The sequence below is a fragment of the Bos mutus genome, unplaced genomic scaffold (genome assembly GCF_027580195.1).
Source record: "Bos mutus isolate GX-2022 unplaced genomic scaffold, NWIPB_WYAK_1.1 CTG848, whole genome shotgun sequence".
Classification (NCBI taxonomy): domain Eukaryota; kingdom Metazoa; phylum Chordata; class Mammalia; order Artiodactyla; family Bovidae; genus Bos; species Bos mutus.
Genome location: NW_027220323.1, coordinates 1 through 6,692, shown reverse-complemented (window position 1 = coordinate 6,692; position 6,692 = coordinate 1).

Below are 6,692 nucleotides of genomic sequence, written 5' to 3'. Positions count from 1 at the left end.
CCATATGATTTCAATATCTTTAGACCACGAAAATTTTGCACCTTGTTTTATGTCCCTGGATATGTTCCAGTGTCTCCTGGTTTATAGTCTATGGGAACTTGAATAGAATTTGTATCCTGCTCTTGTGTGAAAACTGTATAAATCTTAATTATGTTGAACTGTTTCATGGTGCTTTTCAGGTCTACTATAGCCTTCTACTTTTCTATTCATTCTATTAATTTTTGTGAGTTTGATATTGAAACTCCAACTAAAAATCTTTATCTACTTAAAAAAATAATTGTAACATAGTGGAACTTTATGTAGCTTTGTTCTATATTTTCCAAGTCTCCTGTAAGTGTGTTATCATACTTTCATAAAGCAAAAAGAGAAAAATTTTTTCATATCAGAATCACTCTAAAAGAGACAAATAAGTTCTGCTCTTTCTTCTGTTGTCCCTAATTTTATTTTCCTGTGGTGGAAGGATAGCCATTAAGTGATTTTTGAGATGAATTTACATAGACATGTAATTCAGATGAAATACCAACCATTTCCACCAATAAACACTTATTACACACCTACTATATACATTAACTTAGGCACTGAGAACATAAATATGGGTTGGGTATAATTGGTGCCATTTACCCAGGAATTGTTTATTAGGACAAAAATATGCCTAAATAAGTAATTATATGGGTATACAAGTATATGCCCAGGAGTTTGCTGGCACAGGGGATGACATGATGAATTGTGCCTAGAAGGTGGGGGTATCAGAGATATTTTATAACATCACAAAGGAATGATGTATAAATGAATCTAAAAGGTGAAGGATTCCAATAATAGCAGATGAGATTACTGGAACCACCCCTCCACCAAAGGAAAATGACAAGGTATTTTTATTTATTTATTTTAATTGAAGGCTAATTACTTTACAATAATTGTAATGGTTTTTGCCATACATTGTAGTGGTTTTTGCCATACATTGACAAGAATCAGCCATAGGTGTACATGTGTTCCCCATCCTGAAGCTCCCTCACACCTCTCTCCTGATTCCATCCCTCTAGGTCATCCCAGTGCACCAGCCCCGAGCACCCTGTCTCATGCATCGAACCTGGACTGGCGATCTGATTAACATATGATAATATACATGTTTCAATGCTATTCTCTCAGAGCATCCCACCCTCGCCTTCTCCCACAGAGTCCAAAAGACTGTTCTGTACATCTGTGTCTTTTTAATGGTCTCGCATACAGGGTTATCATCTTTCTAAATTCCATATATATGCATTAATATACTATATTGGTGTTTTACTTTCTGACTTACTTCACTCTGTATAATAGGCTCCAGTTTCATCCACATCATTAGAACTGATTCAAATGTATTCTTTTTAATGGCTGAGTAATATTCCATTGTGTATATGTACCACCGCTTTCTTATCCATTCATCTACCAATAGACATCTAGGTTGCTTCCATGTCCAAACAGTTCATCCAGTAAACAGTGCTGTGATGAACATTGGGGTACATGTGTCTCTTTCAATTCTGGTTTCCTTGGTGTGTATGCCCAGCAGTGGGATTGCTGGGTCATATGGCAGTTCTAGTTTCAGTTTTTTAAGGAATCTCCACACTGTTCTCCATAGTGGCTGTACTAGTTTGAATTCACACCAACAGTGTAAGAGGGTGCCCTTTTCTCTATACCGTCTCCAGCATTTATTGCTTGTAGATTTTTGGATAGCAGCCATCCTGATCGGCGTGAGATGGTACATCACTGTGGTTTTGATTTGCATTTCTCTGATAATGAGTGATGTTGAGCATCTTTTCATGTGTTTGTTAGCCATCTGTATGTCTTTTTCACAGCAAAGTAATTTAGAATGGACCAGTGAGCTCCCATAGGTGGGGCAGGGGGAGTAGCCCACATACCATGCAGGCAATACTGGGGGGCATTGCCCACGAAGACTTTTATTAAAAGAATAAAACCAAGTAAACAATGGTTCTGTTTTGATTACCATCTCCATACTCCAGTATTCTAAAATAATGTCAGTAATTAAATACTTTTCCTCTGCAAAACAAAATTGTGTTGGTTTAAGTTTGAAAAGTTGGTTGTCATATATGTCAGGTTTTAATATTTTACATATTATTCACAAGGTACAAAGTTTCAGTGTACATATATACAAATGCACACACATATGTGTGTATGGGTATATATATATATATATATATATAAATTCATACGGCCACAGTCTTAGTACTTATCTTTAACAATTCATTGTCTTCTATGAGGGAGTTCATTAAGAAAAGACCCTGTTCAACAATTGTCACCAACACAGGCTGCCATGGCTACCACTGCTCCCTTCCCCAGAGCATCCTTAATGGTTTGCAAGGCCTTGAGATCACTTCCTGCACAGCCTGCAGTCCCCGAGGGAATGTACTAATACGCACCCCACATTCAAACAGTTGATTCTAAATACACGGTGATACCACAAAAATTGTCAAGGTAATGCACACGATGTGCTTTTATTTACATCTAAATCAGTGAAACAAAGTATTCACTGCAAGGTACAAACTTTTTTTAGCTTGCAAAGAACAAAATCGTGTTATATTTGAACACAAAGTATCTTGCTGAATTTGAAAACTAGGTTTTAAATGAAAGTCATTCTTAATTGTCAGTTATTTTGAGACTATGGAACAAAGAAAATAAACTTATGTTAACTGGGGCTGCTTAAGCTGTATCTTTTTCAGATTTTTTTTTTTTATTTCCTTTACATTTTTACAGTCATAAATAGATAGAATAGACAAGGTTTGGAGGAGACACACTCTCCCTGCCATGTGACCCATCAGAGTTGACTTAGAGAGTTGAGGCTGGCAGGGAGTTTGGAGGCCTCTTGAGGGGAATTACAAATGCCCCATTTCTCCAACCAAAACATCTGAATTGCTCCCCATCCTCCGCTAGAGGTGTCAGGATGGGGCTCTGTGATGTCAAGGCCCACCCAGGGCCACCACTGGCTGGGGAAGAGACTTGCTGATCTCATAAAGCATGAGGGTGTGTAGTGATTTTGGAGCCCAGAAAAATAAAGTCTGACACTGTTTCCACTGTTTGCCCATCTATTTCCCATGAAGTGATGGGACCAGATGCCATGATCTTCGTTTTCTGAATGTTGAGCTTTAAGCCTACTTTTTCACTATCCACTTTCACTTTCGTCAAGAGGCTTTTTAATTCCTCTTCACTTTATTTATTTTTTTTTTCTTTTTTGAACACAGACTGTGGGATCTTAGGTCCACAAACCCTGGCCCACAGTTGTGAAAGTACCAAGTTCCAATCACTAGACTGCCAGGGATTTCTTTTTTTTTTTTTTAATACCTAATGCAATGTAAATACTATGCAAATATCTGCAACTATTGATACAATGTAAATGCTATATAAATAGTTGCCAGTGTGTGGCAAATTCAAGTTAGTTTTTTTGGAATTTTCTGGAAGTTTCAAAAAAAAATATTTTCTATCCGTGGTTGGTTGAATCTGCAGATGAAAACCACATCCAGCTGTCTAATCCATAATTTTGCTGGATGAGAAGTTCAAATTCCAAGACATGTATTTTGGATTACTTCCCCATAAGGGTATTAATCACATGGTTATTTGTCCACATTTTAGTAGTTTTCAATTTCCTGCATTTAAGCTGGAGAGTCATGCCTTGTAATTTAGACCCCTGAGCTTAGTGATTCCTTTAGGGATGCTCAACACTGCACCAGCATTGAATGAGGTTTCTCCACCTCTTGAATGCTGTGCGTGTCTACTGACCCACCAACGTCGGAAGGGTCCACTGACACTCTGGGTGGATGTCTGACTCTACTTATTTTTTTTTTTTTAATCAGAAATGTGTTCAAAGACATATACAGAATATTAATGAAATAAAATACTTAGTACAAGAATGAAAAAGCAGGATACAAAACTATATATGATAGGGATAATTTGTTTTTCAAAGTTAATACATGAATGGATATCCATATATATGAAAAAAAGATTGAGAAAGAATACACCAGAATATTAATAGTGATAATCCTTAGGAGTAGTAAGATTATGGATAACTCATTATTTTTCCATTACTAGCGTGTGTTATTTTTTTTTTAATGAGGAAAAATATTATGATCCCTGGAAGGGCTACTAGTAAAGAATTGCTTCCTGGGATTTCCTTTAAAGTGGCTAAGACTGTAAGCTCCCAATGCAGGCCCATCTTTTATCCCTGGTCAGGGAACTAGATCCCACATGCCACAACTAAGACCTAGCACAGCCAAATAAATAACTATTTTTAAAAAATTGCTTCCTGAAGGAAATCTTTGACTCAGCTTGAAGCAATATAACACTATCAAGTAGCCAATTAAATGAAATCAATTTATAAGTGAAAATATGTACCATGAGGTACTTTAGTTATTTTCAGTATTCATCCCACTTGCATAATATCTAAGACAGAACTATGTCATACCATATTCTTTTTTTTTTTTTCTGAAAATTTCACAATATAATGTTGATAGTTTACCATGAAGAAATTAAGAAAAGAGAATAGTTTCTAATGTTTATCCATGTATTGACTGTTAAGTAGTGCTCTTTACTCCTTCCTGTATTTCCAAGTTTTGTTTTGATATTATCATCATTCATAAAGGACTTTATCTTTTTTATAGCTCGTGCATGCTTCCTTAGCTTTCATTTCTCTGAAGGTGTTTTCACCCATTTCAAAAGATACTTTCAATGAATATCTATTACAGAATTGACAGCTTTAATTTTTCAGCACTTTATTTTTTTTTATTTGATAAATTTAACGCCTTTTATTGCCATACCTCATTTTACTGTGCTTTGCTTTAGTGAACTTTATAGATACATGTTTTTTTTTTTCCTTGTTAATTTTCTGTTTAGTTGATCTATCCATAAGTGTGAGTGGGGTATTAAAGTCTCCCACTATTATTGTGTTATTGTTAATTTCTCCTTTCATACTTGTTAGGATTTGTCTTACATACTGCGGTGCTCCCATGTTGGGTGGATATATATTTATAATTGTTATATCTTCTTCTTGGATTGATCCTTTGATCATTATGTAGTGACCATCTTTGTCTCTTTTCACAGCCTTTGTTTTAAAGTCTAATTTATCTGATAATGAGTATTGTGACTCCTGCTTTCTTTTGGTCGCAATTTGCATGGAAAATCTTTTTCCAGCCCTTCACTTTCAGTCTGTATGTGTCCCCTGTTTTGAGGTGGGTCTCTTGTAGACAACATATGTAGGGTCTTGTTTTTGTATCCATTCAGCCAGTCTTTGTCTTTTGGTTGGGGCATTCAACCCATTTACGTTTAAGGTAATTACTAATAAGTATGATCCCGTTGCCATTTACTTTATTGTTTTGGGTTCGAGTTTATACACCATTTTTGTGTTTCCTGTCTAGAGAATATCCTTTAGTATTTGTTGGAGAGCTGGTTTGGTGGTGCTGAATTCTCTCAGCTTTTGCTTGTCTGAAAAGCTTTTGATTTCTCCTTCATACTTGAATGAGATCCTTGCTGGGTACAATAATCTGGGCTGTAGGTTGTTTTCTTTCATCATTTTAAGTATGTCTTGCCATTCCCTCCTGGCTTGAAGAGTTTCTATTGAAAGATCAGCTGTTATCCTTACGGGAATTCCCTTGTGTGTTATTTGTTGTTTTTCCCTTGCTGCTTTTAATATTTGTTCTTTGTGTTTGATCTTTGTTAATTTGATTAATATGTGTCTTGGGGTGTTTCTCCTTGGGTTTATCCTGTTTGGGACTCTTCCTCTTCACTTTAATGGTCCACAAAGGTGTCCATGTCCTCTTCCCTAGAAACTATGAGTGTGTTACTTTGTATGCAGTGAGGGTGGAGGAGAGGAGAAGGAGGAGAGGCAGAGAAAGAGATACAATGATAGAAGCATAAGGGAGAGACATTGATCAAGTTGAAGATGCTTTGCTGCTGGCATTCAAGATGCAGGAAGGGATCTTGAGTGAAGAAATACAGGTGACCACTAGAAGCTACATAAGGCAATGAAAGAAATTCTCCCCCAGCACCTTCAGGAGGAAGGCAGGAAAGCTGAACCATTTTGGACTTTTTTCATTGCTTTAAGCCACTAAGCTGTGGTAATCTGGTACAGCATCAATAGAAAACTAATACAGGAAACAAACAGGAAAGTGAAGAATTCGATTTTATTGAATTCTTTACTTGTGGCGTGACTTCTTGGAATTCATAGCAAAGCTGGAATGAAAGGTCACGGTGATGTCAAGGGGGTGAAAGGGGTTATCACTAGGAGCAAGAACCAGAAAAAAATGTGGTTTTAAAAAATATCAAAAATAAAAATAAAAATAAATAAAAAATATCAAATCTCCTTTAGTTTGTAAACCTAAGAGTTTTCAGTGATGTAAAGTATAAACAATGCATTTTTCACTTTCTGACAAATGTAAGGAGTAAGAGTGATATATAAGTATGAAATATCCTTCCTGTCATCATGGAAATGTACCCAAACACCTAGGACAGTGATATCGTAACTGGACCCCTGTGATGTGCAAATCCATTGAAAATAATACTCTCAAGATGGCCACGCTGCTATTTGTAGGTCTAAATCTGATAGATTTGTTATGGATATTGAACAAGAAAGGAAACCATCAAATTCCTTTTAGTGAGCTGAGGGGATTTCCCAGAGCCTTTCTAGTGTATTATATGACATTCATTTGTTGTTG